This window comes from Mirounga angustirostris, unplaced genomic scaffold, assembly GCF_029215605.1.
Source record: "Mirounga angustirostris isolate CCGP_5_RB_7025 unplaced genomic scaffold, mMirAng1.0.hap1 SCAF_16, whole genome shotgun sequence".
Taxonomy (NCBI): Eukaryota; Metazoa; Chordata; class Mammalia; order Carnivora; family Phocidae; genus Mirounga; species Mirounga angustirostris.
Genome location: NW_026991724.1, coordinates 55,378,318 through 55,391,613, shown reverse-complemented (window position 1 = coordinate 55,391,613; position 13,296 = coordinate 55,378,318). Strand labels below are relative to the sequence as shown.

At 46.4% G+C, this 13,296-nt stretch overlaps 2 pseudogenes; one reads left to right on the top strand and one right to left on the bottom strand.

The window, feature by feature from the left end:
- Positions 1–1,040: 1,040 nt before the first annotated feature.
- LOC135362895 (large ribosomal subunit protein eL43-like) lies at positions 1,041–12,104 on the bottom strand (annotated as a pseudogene).
- A 164-nt stretch (positions 12,105–12,268) lies between these two features.
- LOC123856115 (vomeronasal type-1 receptor 4-like) lies at positions 12,269–13,267 on the top strand (annotated as a pseudogene).
- Positions 13,268–13,296: the final 29 nt, after the last annotated feature.

Sequence of the window (13,296 nt, the reverse complement as noted above, 5' to 3'; positions counted from 1 at the left end):
AAATGTTTGCCACACCAGGCAGGTAATTCTTTCTGATATAAAAAAATTCTCTCTGGTATTAGCTGTCTTCCTGGTAGAGGTCTCCCATCTCATTTCTTCTTGGTATATATATCAGCCTCAGAAAAGAAGAAAATCCTACTTGCAGCAACAGAATAAAACTGGAGGAGACATTTGTTAGGTGAAAGAAGCCACACAGAGAAAAACAGGTACTGTATGAAATCACATATACGCACTGATATGGTTTGGAGTTGTCGGTCTGGAGCCGATGACCAAGAAAGAATTCTTGAGAAGTCTTTGGTGCAAAAAGGTGGTTTCATTGAAGCACAGGGACAAGAAAGAGCTGCACTGGGGTTGTGAGGAGTGACTGATTATATGAGATTTTCTATCCTATGGAGGGGATGGTGATGTTAGGGCAGGAAATTGAGTCTACAGGTTTCTGGAAGTTTGGTTATTGATGAAATTGCTTTTTTTCTTGTAAATCTTTAAGACAGTTGCAAACTGATGGATACTCCAGTCCTGCAGGACTGTGATCTCTATCAGTTAACCATTTGTTTTTCCCTTTCCTTTATTCTAGGGCAGTCAGGGGGCCTGAGGAATGTCACAAGTATCCCACCTGGGGGGGTGGGTAGGGGGAGGTGGCGTTGCGGGGTGTAAGCTAGTGCTTTGCCCTCAGCTTACATTCTGCTCCATCATCATGTGGGATCTTAAGTCAGAATCATAAAAGTGAAGATGAGCATGTTTGTTACAAGGGGCTAAGGCGGTGGGGGGAGTATGTTCAGGTGTTGGTCAAATGGTAAAAAGGTTCATTATGCAGGATCCATGAGCACCAACCATCAAATGTACAGCATGTATAGTTAATAATACTGCATTGTACACTTGCAATTTGCTGGGAAGAGCCTCTTAAGTGTTCTCACCACACACACACAAAAGATCTTAACTGGGGCGCTGGGTGGCTCAGTGGTTAAGCGTCTGCCTTCGGCTCAGGTCATGATCCCAGGGTCCTGGGATCAAGCCCCGCATCAGGCTCCCTGCTCGGCGGGAAGCCTGCTTCTCCCTCTCCCACTCCCCCTGCTTGTGTTCCCTCTCTCGCTGTGTCTCTCTCTGTCAAATAAATAAATAAAATCTTAAAAAAAAAAAAAGATCTTAACTATGAGAGGTGAGGGATATAATCGTTAGCTTGACTGTGGTAATCATTTTTTTCTTACAGATTTTATTTTTAAGTAATCTCTACACCCAAAGGTGGGGCTCAAACTCACAACCCTGAGATCAAGAGTCGCATGCTCTACCAATGGAGTCAGCCAGTGCCCTGAATGTGGCAATCATTTTGTAGCTGGGGCACAGGGGGTTCCCAAACAGACCAGGTTTGGCCATTGGCCCCTGACAAAATCCAAAGGCAGAGAAACAAGCGGTGGTGAGACAAGAAAGGAATTTACTTCCGTGAGATCAAAGGGGATATGCAGGTGGGCAAAACTCTAATTTCCAAACACCTGTTTTTCTTATCACCCTGTGAGGTGCATTCCTTCCCTCTGAAACCCAAGATCCCTACCCCTTTCTCCTTACTCCAGAATGACATATACATCTCATTCTGCCTGACTGTATTTAAAATTTCCGTGTCTACGTGGTATTCCCCATAGGTATGCTATTACATTTGGTTTTCTCACGTTAAGCTCTCTCGTGTCAATTTGAGTCCTTTTTTTTTCCTTCCAATTTGATTCTTAGTCCAGCTAGAAGAACTCTTGAAGGGGACACGAATTCTTGCTCCCCCACAGTGGTAGATTTTTGTCCTGCCAACAGATGGGTCACTCAGATAAAATTTATCTCCTGTAATAACCAGAAAGAGCCCCCAATTTAGATTCCTCTATGTAGTTAAGGTAGGAGCAAAAGTTTCTCTTGAGCCCACAGGGTCTCAATTGCCTTCAGGTCCAAATAATCCACATGCCAAAGTGGCACATTCTGGTGGGGCCTGTCCCAACCCTTTTCAAGGCACTGAACTTAATGAGAAAAACAGAAATCAAGGCACCAAACCATACAATCTTTGCTCTCATATATCTGATTTTGGATTTCAGCAAAATGTTAGCATCTACCAGAGACACAGGAAGAACAGCAAACCAAACCTCTGACCTGGTCTAATCTGCTCACCGAGGGGAGAGCCCAGTGGGGCCACACATGGAAAAGCGTGAGAAGAGAGGATTCTGGATGGAGCTGGGAGGCAGAGGGCTCTAGGTTTCTGATCTCCCTGCCTATGGGATATTCCCAGTTCTGTCTTCGTAAATTTGCCTAGCAGAAGCTTTCTATGATTGTGTTCTACTTAAGCCAATTCCCTGTCCATTTTATAATATAAAATAATAAGCAATTTAACATAAACACCAAAGAGTTTTCTTTCTTTCTTTTTTTTTTTTTAATTTTTGTTTAATCAAATGGTGGAGCTTCTACTGGTCTTTCAACTCTTTTGGTCTTCTGATGGCCGACTTTACTGTGATGGCAGAACTTACTGTGATGGCAGAAGTGGTGTTGTAGGTCCAGGTGCCACCAGTGACAGTTTTCATGCAGGAGCCACAGTGCCAGATCCCCACAGCCCGTCTTTTCATCTTGGTTTTGCCACAGAAGGAGCAAGTGTGCTTGGCGTGCTGGCTTATTTTATAATCTTCACCATTTTCCTGAGGGAAGCACCATAACCGGTCCTGTATTTACCCACGATTCCGACCTTCTTGGTGCGTTTAGCCATGTTGCCGCAAGCCCAGAAAGAACATTCCTAGAGGGCACATGGGTAGCTCAGTCTGTTAAGCATCCGCCTTTGGCTAGGGTCATGATCCCAGCGTCCTGGGATCAAGACCCACATCAGGCTCCCTGCTCAGCAGAGTCTGCTTCTCCCTCTCCCTCTGCACCTCCCCTCTACTCGTGCTCTCTCGCACGCTCTCTCTAATAAATAAAATCTTTAAAAAAAAAAAAAAAGATTCCTAGAGCTGAAAGTTGAAAGAAGTTTCTTCAGCTTGAAAGGATTTACGTATATTTCAAAGATACGGAGAAGGAAATTACAAGATTGCTAAACCGAATATTCTAAGAAAAAGGAGGTGAAGGAAATCTTTTCCCTTGAGCTCAGAGTATTACACTTCCTGTGTTGTATGTGTATTTGTTCTTAGCACAACCAGGTCTAGGGCCCTGATCACCTAGGGGTGGTGGACATCTAGATTCCCACAGGCACAGGATTTGGATAGCTAGGGGTGGCCTTGAGCTCACTGGGCTCCTGCACAAGGGTTTGAGCAGGAAGGAAGGGGTAGCACTGGACAAGGCTCAGCAAGGACACAGGAGTGGGGAGGCAGCACAGGCTTGGTGGAATGACTGCTTTGTGCTGCAGACGCTGACTCAGGTTGAGGCTGTGCTCGGCCTTGTTCCTGTGTGCCTGCAAGCAGATGGCATCATGAGGGGTGGTCCACAGCCCAGGCTGATGGAGGGCCAAGGTTGCTGCAGGAGACTCAGGGCCAGGTTTCCTGTGGGCACTTGTGAGGGTTTGGGTGGAATCTTAGGAGCACAGGCTCTGTAGCCCCACTTCGCAAGAGGGAAGCTGTGTGTGTGTGTGTGTGTTGTGGGGGAACACTGTGTCATTGCTTAGTGTGCATGTGAGTGGGCAGAAGTCACATGGTGACAGCATAGTGGGTGAGGGGGACTCAGTGCCAGAATTCTGTCCTCCAGAAACTCCCCAGTCTGCAGGCCCGGATGACTCCAGGGGAGACATGGAGTCACAGGATGATGAATGATTTGAAGGCCTGGAGCAGGTAGCAGGTTTTCCCTCCAGCCCAGGCCCCCCCGCAACCAGGTCGGATCCAGGGTAATGCACTCGTGTCCTGCCCTAACCAGGCTCACTGGCTGCACACATTGGGTCTAAACGTCAGAGCCTTAGAGCGACAGCACTTCTTTCCTCTGGGAATCCCCCAGGGGGTGGCATCAGGAATTATCACAGCGGAGCATACAGGCGTCTTCACCACAGCTTTGTTTGAAATGAGCGAAGGACCACAACAGGGGACAGTTTAATCATCCGTGGTGGGAACGAAAGGAAGCCTTTGATGGTGGTGCCATAAACACATATTTGATTGTAAATTATGACTGATGTTTAGTAATAAAGCAGGATATAACTGCACTAATGGACCAGATTTTGCTCACTGCTGCTTTGGTTGTATGTGCGTCTGTGTTCTCTGGGAGTTGTGCCACCATAGGTCTTTCATCTCCATCCTTTAGGGACTTGTATTTCCTCACATCTTGAAATAGGTAATAAAAAACTCGTTGAGGAAATACGTGATTCTAGGTCTGGGACACAGAAGAGAGTCTGGAGCATCCTGTACTGGTATAAATATGGAAATTTCCCCCCCAAAATACTGGAACGTATCAAAGCCACATGAAAGAGAAACTTAAAAGGGCTCCTGATGGCCAAAGCTGGAATAATTTGGGCAACAAAATAAACAGTATCATACTGAATTATAATACCTAGTGTAAGTTAGTATATACCAGTTTATACTGACATGAATAAATAATTGAATAAACAAAAAAATGATGGAGAGACAAATCTTCCCGGCAGAAAAATGCTAGAGAATACACACGCACTCACACACACGTGTGTATTGGGTCCAGGGAATAGATATTAACTTAATTCCCCCCAGCTGTTTTTTTTTAAGACTTTATTTATGTATTTGACAGAGAGCAAGAGAGTACACGTAGGCACAGAGACAGGCAGAGGCAGGAGAAGCAAGCTCCCTGATGAGCAAGGAGCCCGATGGGGAACCCGATCCCAGGACCCTGGGATCATAACCTGTCAAACAAGCAAAATTTAAATACATTATGGAGACCCATGTCCCATTAACCACCACTCACCCAGATCTGCCTTCCCCTTCTTTCTCCCTCCGGAGGATTTCTGTCTATTACTCTGTTCATGTCTTTCTCTTTCCTGATTCTCTCCACTGTTTCTCCTTTCCTGTGATTCCCCCGTCTCCTCCCTCGCTTTCTCCCCTTTTCTCTCTTCCTTTCCCTACACCTACACTTTCCGGGGAACTCCTGAGACCTCTTCCACCTTCCCTCACTCTTTCAGCCCAAGCTTCCCGACTGCTCCGATCTCCGTCAATTTCGGCCTCTCTCCCCGCCCCGCCCCGCCCCCATCTGTGTCCTGGGCTCCCCCAGTTCCGTCCCCTCCGCCCCGACTCACTGGCGCCCCCTCTGGCTAAGCTCTCGCACCGCTGTGTCCCTCCGGGCGGTCATCCCTACCGATCGCAGGCTCGCAACCATTTCCTCCCCGCTGTCTGCGCGAAGCACCTCGCCCTGTTGCCCCACTTCCGATAACCAGGGCCCCGACTGTTCCGCTCCCCTTCTTCTGGAGCGCCTCCCTTTCCTCCACACTTCGCTCTTTTCCTTTCTCCGCTTGCGACCTTCCTGAGTTACTGTCTTCGCTCCCACGGCCTCACTGGCAGGTCCCTCCCGCAGCCTCTCTCTTGCCGTCTCTTCACGGGCCGTCTCACGGGTCTTTCCTCCGCCGTTCTCTCTCTCGGGCTCCCCCTCTCTCCCTCGCCGGCCGCTGCCCGGGCCTTCCTTCTGCAGGCACGGCTTCCACGAGGCCCCCCATCCTCGCGGCGGGGAGGGGACGCGCTCCGTGACTCCCCGCGATCTTCCGCCCGAAAGCCCGCACCGAGGACGGCGCCGTCCCCGGGCATCGGTCCTCTCACTGCACGCGGGGCTGCACGGGGGGGATCTCAGCAGGGCGGCGGGGTCTGCGCGATCCCAGGGCCAGGGGGAGACTCCGCGCCTCTCTGGGCCGAGCCGGGCACTCGCCCATCTCCCCGGACCCCCACGGCGCGGGTGCGAGCGGTGCCCAGGGACGGCGTGGAGCAAGGAGACAACGCGGCAGGCGGCGTCTGAAGGCCCGAGGGCCGGGAGACCACAGGCGGGGACCGACTCCGAAAGATGGGGACCTGAACGCACCCGGACCCCCGCGCCGGCAGCGCCGCTCGCAGGGCTCCGTGCGTCTCTCCGCGACGCCCTACTTACCGCGGTGGGAGGCGGGGCTGAGGCGACTCTAACGTGCGCGGAGACCCCAGGCCCCAGGGGTGCAGGCCTGGGGACTGAGACGCTCACGTACAGAACAGAAAGGACCGAAAACAGGCGAAGCCGTCGTAACCTTCTAGGCGACCCAGCCGCTTGAGGGCCCGGAAGTCTGTAAAAAACCGCGCGTGCGCGCTGACGGAAGGGCGGCGCTATGGCGTGGCCTGCGCCGAGCGCTTCCGGCAAAGGGAGGGGTAAGGTAAGTTTCGGGCCAGGGCGAGAATTCAGTGACCACGGGGTGGAGCGTGCCTGACGGAGCGAGCCCGGCAATCGGCGGGTTGTGAAACGTGGCCTGGCCCGACGCTCACCGTCTGAGGGCGGGGCTCGAGCGGGGCCTGGGTGCGGCGCTTCCGGGAACGACCCGGGCACACGCACAGGCCCGAAGTGGGCCGCAGTTCCGGGAGACGGGTTGGGGCGAGCGCTTCCGGTAATGGGAGGGAAACGGATAAGATCCGTCGAGACGGGAGGGCGGGGCCGGGCGGAAGCTGGGCTGAGAGTTTCGGGCTCTGGGCGCGCCCCAGCTATCCCCCTGGCTGGACCTTCAGGGGCGAGGCCAGGACCGCGGGACGGGGGCCTGGGTGGGGCCTGGTCTCCTCCGGCCCGCCCCCAGGACCTTCTTTGGAATTTCTTTCTTTGGAATTTCCAATCCTTTGAGTTTCTGTTGCGTCCTGTGGGACAGGAGTACTGCCTGCCTATTTTAAGTTGATGTCTCCAACAGTCTAAGGTAGAGCTATAGTCGTTTGGACCACTTGTGTTGAAAGCTAACGTGTTTACGTTTTCTCAAGGTGAGACGGTTTTCGTTAAAAACGGTTTTGTCCTAGAGGTAGAGACGCTGCTCCTTGGAGAGGCCACCCAGACTCCGTGGTCTGGGACCCCGTCGTCGGTGGGGAGTCGATGTGGGGCCTCGGCTGGATCCAGGAACTTAGGCTGGATCCAAAATGTGGGGCCAGGGCTGGATCCAGAATTTAAGCAATTTAACTAAGGAAGGAGTGCACCTGTCTGTACAAGGGATGCAAATGGGAATGTGAAATGTGAAAACCTACCGATGCAAAATATGCCATTTTTACCAACATTTTTCCAGCCACAATGCTATGAAACTAGAAATCAGTCATAAGGAAAATTCTGGAAAGAACACAAATACATGGAACATGCTACAATCAATGAGTCAAACAAGAAATCAAAGAAGAGATCAAAACTTACATGAAAACAAATGAAAAAAACCAATAGTCCAAAATATTTGGCGTGCAGCAAAAGCAGTTCTAATAGGAAAGTAATACAGGCCTACCTCAAGAAGCAAGAAAATCTCAAACAACTAACACTTGAGGGAGCTAGAAAAAGCAGAACAGACAAAACCCAAAACCAGCAGAAGGAAGTAAATAATAAAGATTAGAGCAGAAATAAATGAAATAAAAACTAAGAAAACAATAGAACAAAGAAACCAGGAGCTGGTTCCTTGAAAAGATCAACAAAATCAATAAACCTGTAGCTGGACTCCTCAAAAGAAAAAAAAAAAAAGGAGAAACTGTACTCTGATAAACAAAACCAGACATGAAAGAGGAGAAATAACAACTGACACCACAGAAATACAACTGTAAGAGAATATTATGAGAAACTATATGCCAACAAATCAGACAACCTAGAAGATATGGATAGGTTCCCAGAAACTTATAAATTACCAAAACTGAAGCAGCAAGAAATAGAAAATTTGAGCGACCAATTACCAGCAATGAAACTGAATTAGTAATCAAAACACTCCCAATAAACAAAAGTCCAGGACCATATGGCTTCACAGGCAATACTCTGATACCAAAACCAGATAAATACACCACAAAAAAAAAAAAAAAAAAAGGAAAAATACAAGCCAATATCCTTGATGAACATAGATGCAAAAATCCTAAACAAAATACTAGCAAACCAAATCCAAAAATACATTTAAAAAATCATTCACCACAATCAAGCAGAATTTATTCCTGGGATGCAAGCATGGTTTGATATTCACAAATCAATTTGATATATCACATCAGTAAGAAAAAGTATAAAAAACATATGATTATTTCAATAGATGGAGAAAAAGCATTTGACAAAGTACAATATCCAATCATAAAAACCCTCAACAAAATAGGTTTAAGGGGAACATACCTCAACATAATAAAAGGCCTTATATGGAAAACCTGTAGCTAACTCAATGGGGAAAAACAGAGCTTTTCCCCTACGGTGAGGAAAACGACAAGGATGTCCACTCGCACCACCCTTATTCACCATAGTACTGGAAGTCCTAGCCACAGCAATCAGACAACAACAACAAAAATAAAAGTCCTCCCATTACTAAGGAAGAAGTAAAACTTTCACTATTTGCAGATAACGTGATACTATACATAGAAAAACTGTAAACACTCCACCAAAAAACTACTAGAACTTATACATTCAATAACGCTGAAGGATATAAAACCAATGTGCAGAAATATGTTACATTTCTATATTCCAGTAATGAAGCAACAGAAAGAGAAATTAAAACAATCCCATTTACAATTGCACCAAAAATAATAAGATGCCTAGGCATAAACTTAACAAAAGAGATGAAAGACTTCTACTCTGAAAACTATAAAACACTGCTGAAAGAAACCAAGGACAACACAATGAAATGGAAAGACATTCCATGCTCATGCATTGGAAGAATATTAAAATGTCTATACTACCCAAAGCAATCTACATATTTAATGCAATCCCTATCAAATTATCAACAGCATCTTTCACAGAACTAGAACAAACAATCCTAAAATTTGTATGGAACCACAAAAGACCTTGAATAGCCAAAGCAATCTTGAAAAAGAAAAACAAGGAGGGGAGGGGAAGGGAAATAAAAAAAATAAAGAGAAAAACAAAACTGGATGTATCACAATACCAGACTTAAACTTATATTACAAAACTGTAGGAATCAAAACCTTATGGTACTGGCACAAAAACAGACACATAGATCAATAGAACAGAATAGAAAACCCAAAAATAAACCCACAATTATATGGTCAATTAATCTTTGACAAAGGAGGCAAGAATATGCAATGGGAAAAAGACAGTCTCTTCAGCAAATGGTGTTAGGAAAACTGGACAGCTATACATAAAGGAATGAAATTGGACCACTTACTTAGACCATACACAAAAACTCACAATGGATCCATGATGATCTAACTGTGAGACCTGAAACTAAAAATCCTAGAAGAGAGGCAGTGATTTCTCTGACATTGGCCATAGCAACATTTTTCTAGATATGGCTTCTTAAGCAAGGGAAATAAAAACAAAAATAAACTATTGGGACTATATCAAAATAAAAAGCTTCTGCACAGTGAAGGAAACAATCAACAAAACTAAAAGGCAACCTATGGAATGGGAGAAGATATCTGCAAATGTCTTATCTGATAAAGGGTTAGTATCCAAAATATATAAAGAACTGATACAACTCAACACCCAAAAAACAAATAATCCAATTAAAAAATGGGCAGAAGGCATGAATAGACATTTCTCCAAAGACGACATCCAGATGGCCAGCAGATACTTGACAAGATGCTCAACATCACTCATCATTAGGGAAATGCAAATCAAAATTACAATGAGCTATCACCTCACACCTGTCAGAGTGACTAAAATCAAAAACAGGAAAAAAACAAGAGCTGGTGAGGATGTGGAGAGAAAAGAAACCCTCTTGCACCATTGATGGGAATGCAAACTGGTGCAGCCACTGTGAAAAACAGTATGGGGGTTTCTCAAAAAGTTAAAAATAGAACAACCCTATGATCCATTAATTGCACTGCTGGGTATTTACCTCCAAAATACAAAAACAGTAATTTTCAAAAGGATACATGCACCCTGACGTTTACTGCAACATCATTTACAATGGCCAAATTATGGAAGCAGCCCATGTCCATCAACAGATGAATGGGTAAAGGAGTTGTGGTGAATGTATACAATGGAATATTTTTCAGTCATAAAAAAGAATGAAATCTTGCCATTTGTAACGACATGGTTAGAGCAAGAGACTACAATGCTAAGTGAAATAAGCCAGTCAGAGAAAGACAAATGGCATATGATTGCACACGTATGTAGAATTTAAGAAACAAAACAAACAAGCAAAGGGAAAAAAGATAAACTAGGAAACAGACTCTTAACTATTGAGACCAAACTGATGGTTACCAGAGGAGAGGTGGGGGGGAGGTGGGCTAAATAGGTGAGGGAGATTAAGGAATGCACTTCCAGATGAGCACTTGGTGAGGCATGGAAGTGTTGAATCACTATATTGTACAACCTGAAATTTTATTACACTGTATATTAACTGGAATTTAAATTTTAAAAACTTAATAGAACAGTAAAACAAAACAAACAAAAAACACCTAGCACCAAACAATTTCAAGTTTCTGTCTTTACAGGGAGAGGAGAGAAAAAAGAAAGCAAGACTGATGCTAATTTATAAGGCAAATAACTTTTTTTTCTTTCAGCTCTTAAAAATCTGCCTGAAGACCACCAAAGAACACTGCCACATATTTAAAATATCAGCCTGGTTCTCCTGCTCACTCTCCACTCTATGCACTATAATTCAATAAGGGCAGAACGGTGGAAGTGTGCAAGGGTGAGAGGAAACTGGAGACAGATGGCCTCAGGGTGACAGGTAACCCCTGAAACCTGATGGCCCACAACAGTCGATCATTGCACACCTACACGACCTTAGTGCCTCACCCCAAACTCGCAGAAGAGTGCCCATTGAAAAGAAACCACTTTTCTTTGAGGGTTTATCCTGTTTCCTCCAGACTTAAGATTTCAAAGGAAGGTGAAAGGGGGGAAGAGGACTTAAAAAGGATGGTGGAGTAATTAAAAAGAAGAGATGATTTTTCCAAAGCTGTAGCCTCTGCCCTAAAAGTGATCAATCCATACTAACCTGGGAGAAAGTGTTAAAAAGAGCTCCATCTAAGACCCCAAAGGAATACACCCTCGAGAAAGTACAGGAAGACAAAAATGTCAACTTGATTTTCAAGAAGCATCACTCCGCTGGTGTGACCCAGACACCACCACCCAGCACCTGGACCCTGCCGTGCCCCCAGTGAAAGTGGGAAAGGAACTACATGGAAGGTTCCAAGTGCAGACTGTGAGGCCTCCAAGCACCCCGGACTCCAGGAGGCCCTGGTGGGGCCACCATGTGCCAGTTAAGGCCTGGGACTGGAAGGCTCTCCTGTGGCCGCCCCTGGTGGCAGTGAGCTGCAGTTTTCCATCCCAGCATGCTTCCTCCCTCACAGGAGCCTGACTCCCCCTCAGGACGCCCCCCCCCTTTCCCCAAAACATTCAGCTTTCAGCTAAGTTGCTCAGGAAACAGGCCAGCTTTCTCAATGCCAAGCCTCAGTCCTTAGGGCTCCCAAGGGTGTTGGGTGTGGGCAGGCATAGCATCCCCATGTCCTCCCTGGGGTCCAGCCAACACTGGCTATCATGATCACTCAAGTCCCCAATTCCCAGGGGCTTTGGTGGCTACTGGCAAGCTCTCCGGGATCCAAGTGGCTACATCTAGAAAGCGTTCATGCAGCCACCACTGGGGTGGGTGGTGTGCCTACCTGGTTCCAAGGGAGTATGAAAAGGGGACTGTGGATGGGCTCCCAAAGAGTCCATTGTGAGAAAGGGAGAGTCCCAATATGTGGACCCATCGCAGGTACTGGAAAGCAGGAGCTAGGGGAAGTGAAAGTGAGAAGTGCTGCTACTTGTGGGAGTTTTCCTCGTGATAAAAATAATAATTACTGGGCGCCTGGGTGGCTCAGTTGGTTAAGCGACTGCCTTCGGCTCAGGTCATGATCCTGGAGTCCCAGGATCGAGTCCCGCATCGGGCTCCCTGCTCGGCAGGGAGTCTGCTTCTCCCTCTGACCCTCCTCCCTCTCATGCTCTCTGTCTCTTATTCTCTCTCTCTCAAATAAATAAAATCTTTAAAAAATAAAAAAATAAAAACTTAGACTAGTAACATTAACAATAAACATGTCCAGGAACTTATAATATCTTTGAATGACACTAAAGGACCCTGCACTTTGATATGGCTGTTGTGTCTGTTCCTCTTATGTACAAACACATCACCAAGGGGAGAGATGCTGCTAAAAATTATAGAACTATGATCATTTCTAATGGGGAACCAATGGTAAGTGGAGAATATTGAACTGCAGTGGACATGATAAATGCAGCCCATACATCATATTCCCATGCAGGATCCTCTGACTCTGAAGACAAAAGAATTTTATCAGTCACTGTAAGCTGGCAGAATGGCTTCAGGAATGTGGCCGTCGGAACAATCTTCGTATCACAGACAGGATTCACAATCACTGGAAATTTCTCTCTTCTCTACCATTATCTCCTCCTTTACTCTACTGGGCGCAGGGTGAGATCCACAGATTTGATGCTCAAGCACCTGATTAGAGCCAACTCTAGCCCTGCTTTCTAAAGGAGTCCCCAGACAGTGGCAGCTCTTGATTTGAAAGATTTCCTTGATGATGTCAGATGCAAACTTGTTTTCTATCTTCACAGGGTGGGAATGGGTGTGTCCATCAGCAGCACCTGCCTCTTGAGTATCTTCCAGGCCATCACAATCAGCCCCAGAAACTCCACATGGGCAGAACTTAAAAGTAAAACCTCCCAGGCGCATTGGCTCCTTTGTTGCGTTGTGCTGGATCCTGCCAATACTGGTAAATCTCTCTTTTCCTGTGTGTGTGACTGGCAAATGGAACAATGCAAACATCACAATGCAAAAGGATTTGGGATACTGTTCTGGGGTAGGTAAATAACAAAACCACACTATCACTACAGGCAACATTGTTATCATTCTCTGATATCTGCTGCTTGGGGGTCATGCTGTGAGCCAGTGGCTCCATGGTTTCCATCTTGCATAAGCACAAGCAGTGGGTCAGGCACGTTCATACAAACAGTCTCTCCCCAAGATGCATTCCCGGGTCCACAGTCACCCAAAGAATCCTTGTCCTTGGGAGCACCCTTGTATCATTTTATACCGTCTTCCACCTTCCAAGTCTGCACTGTTCTTATTAATAATCCCAGTTGGTTGCTGGTGAACATCTCTGCCTTGAACAACAGATTTTTCCCAACTGTAGGCCCCTTTGTTCTCATGAGCCATGGCTCCAGTGTGTCCAGGCTCTGTTTTGTCTGGTCAAGGAACTAAATCTCCTGATGTCATCAGAAATGTAAAGT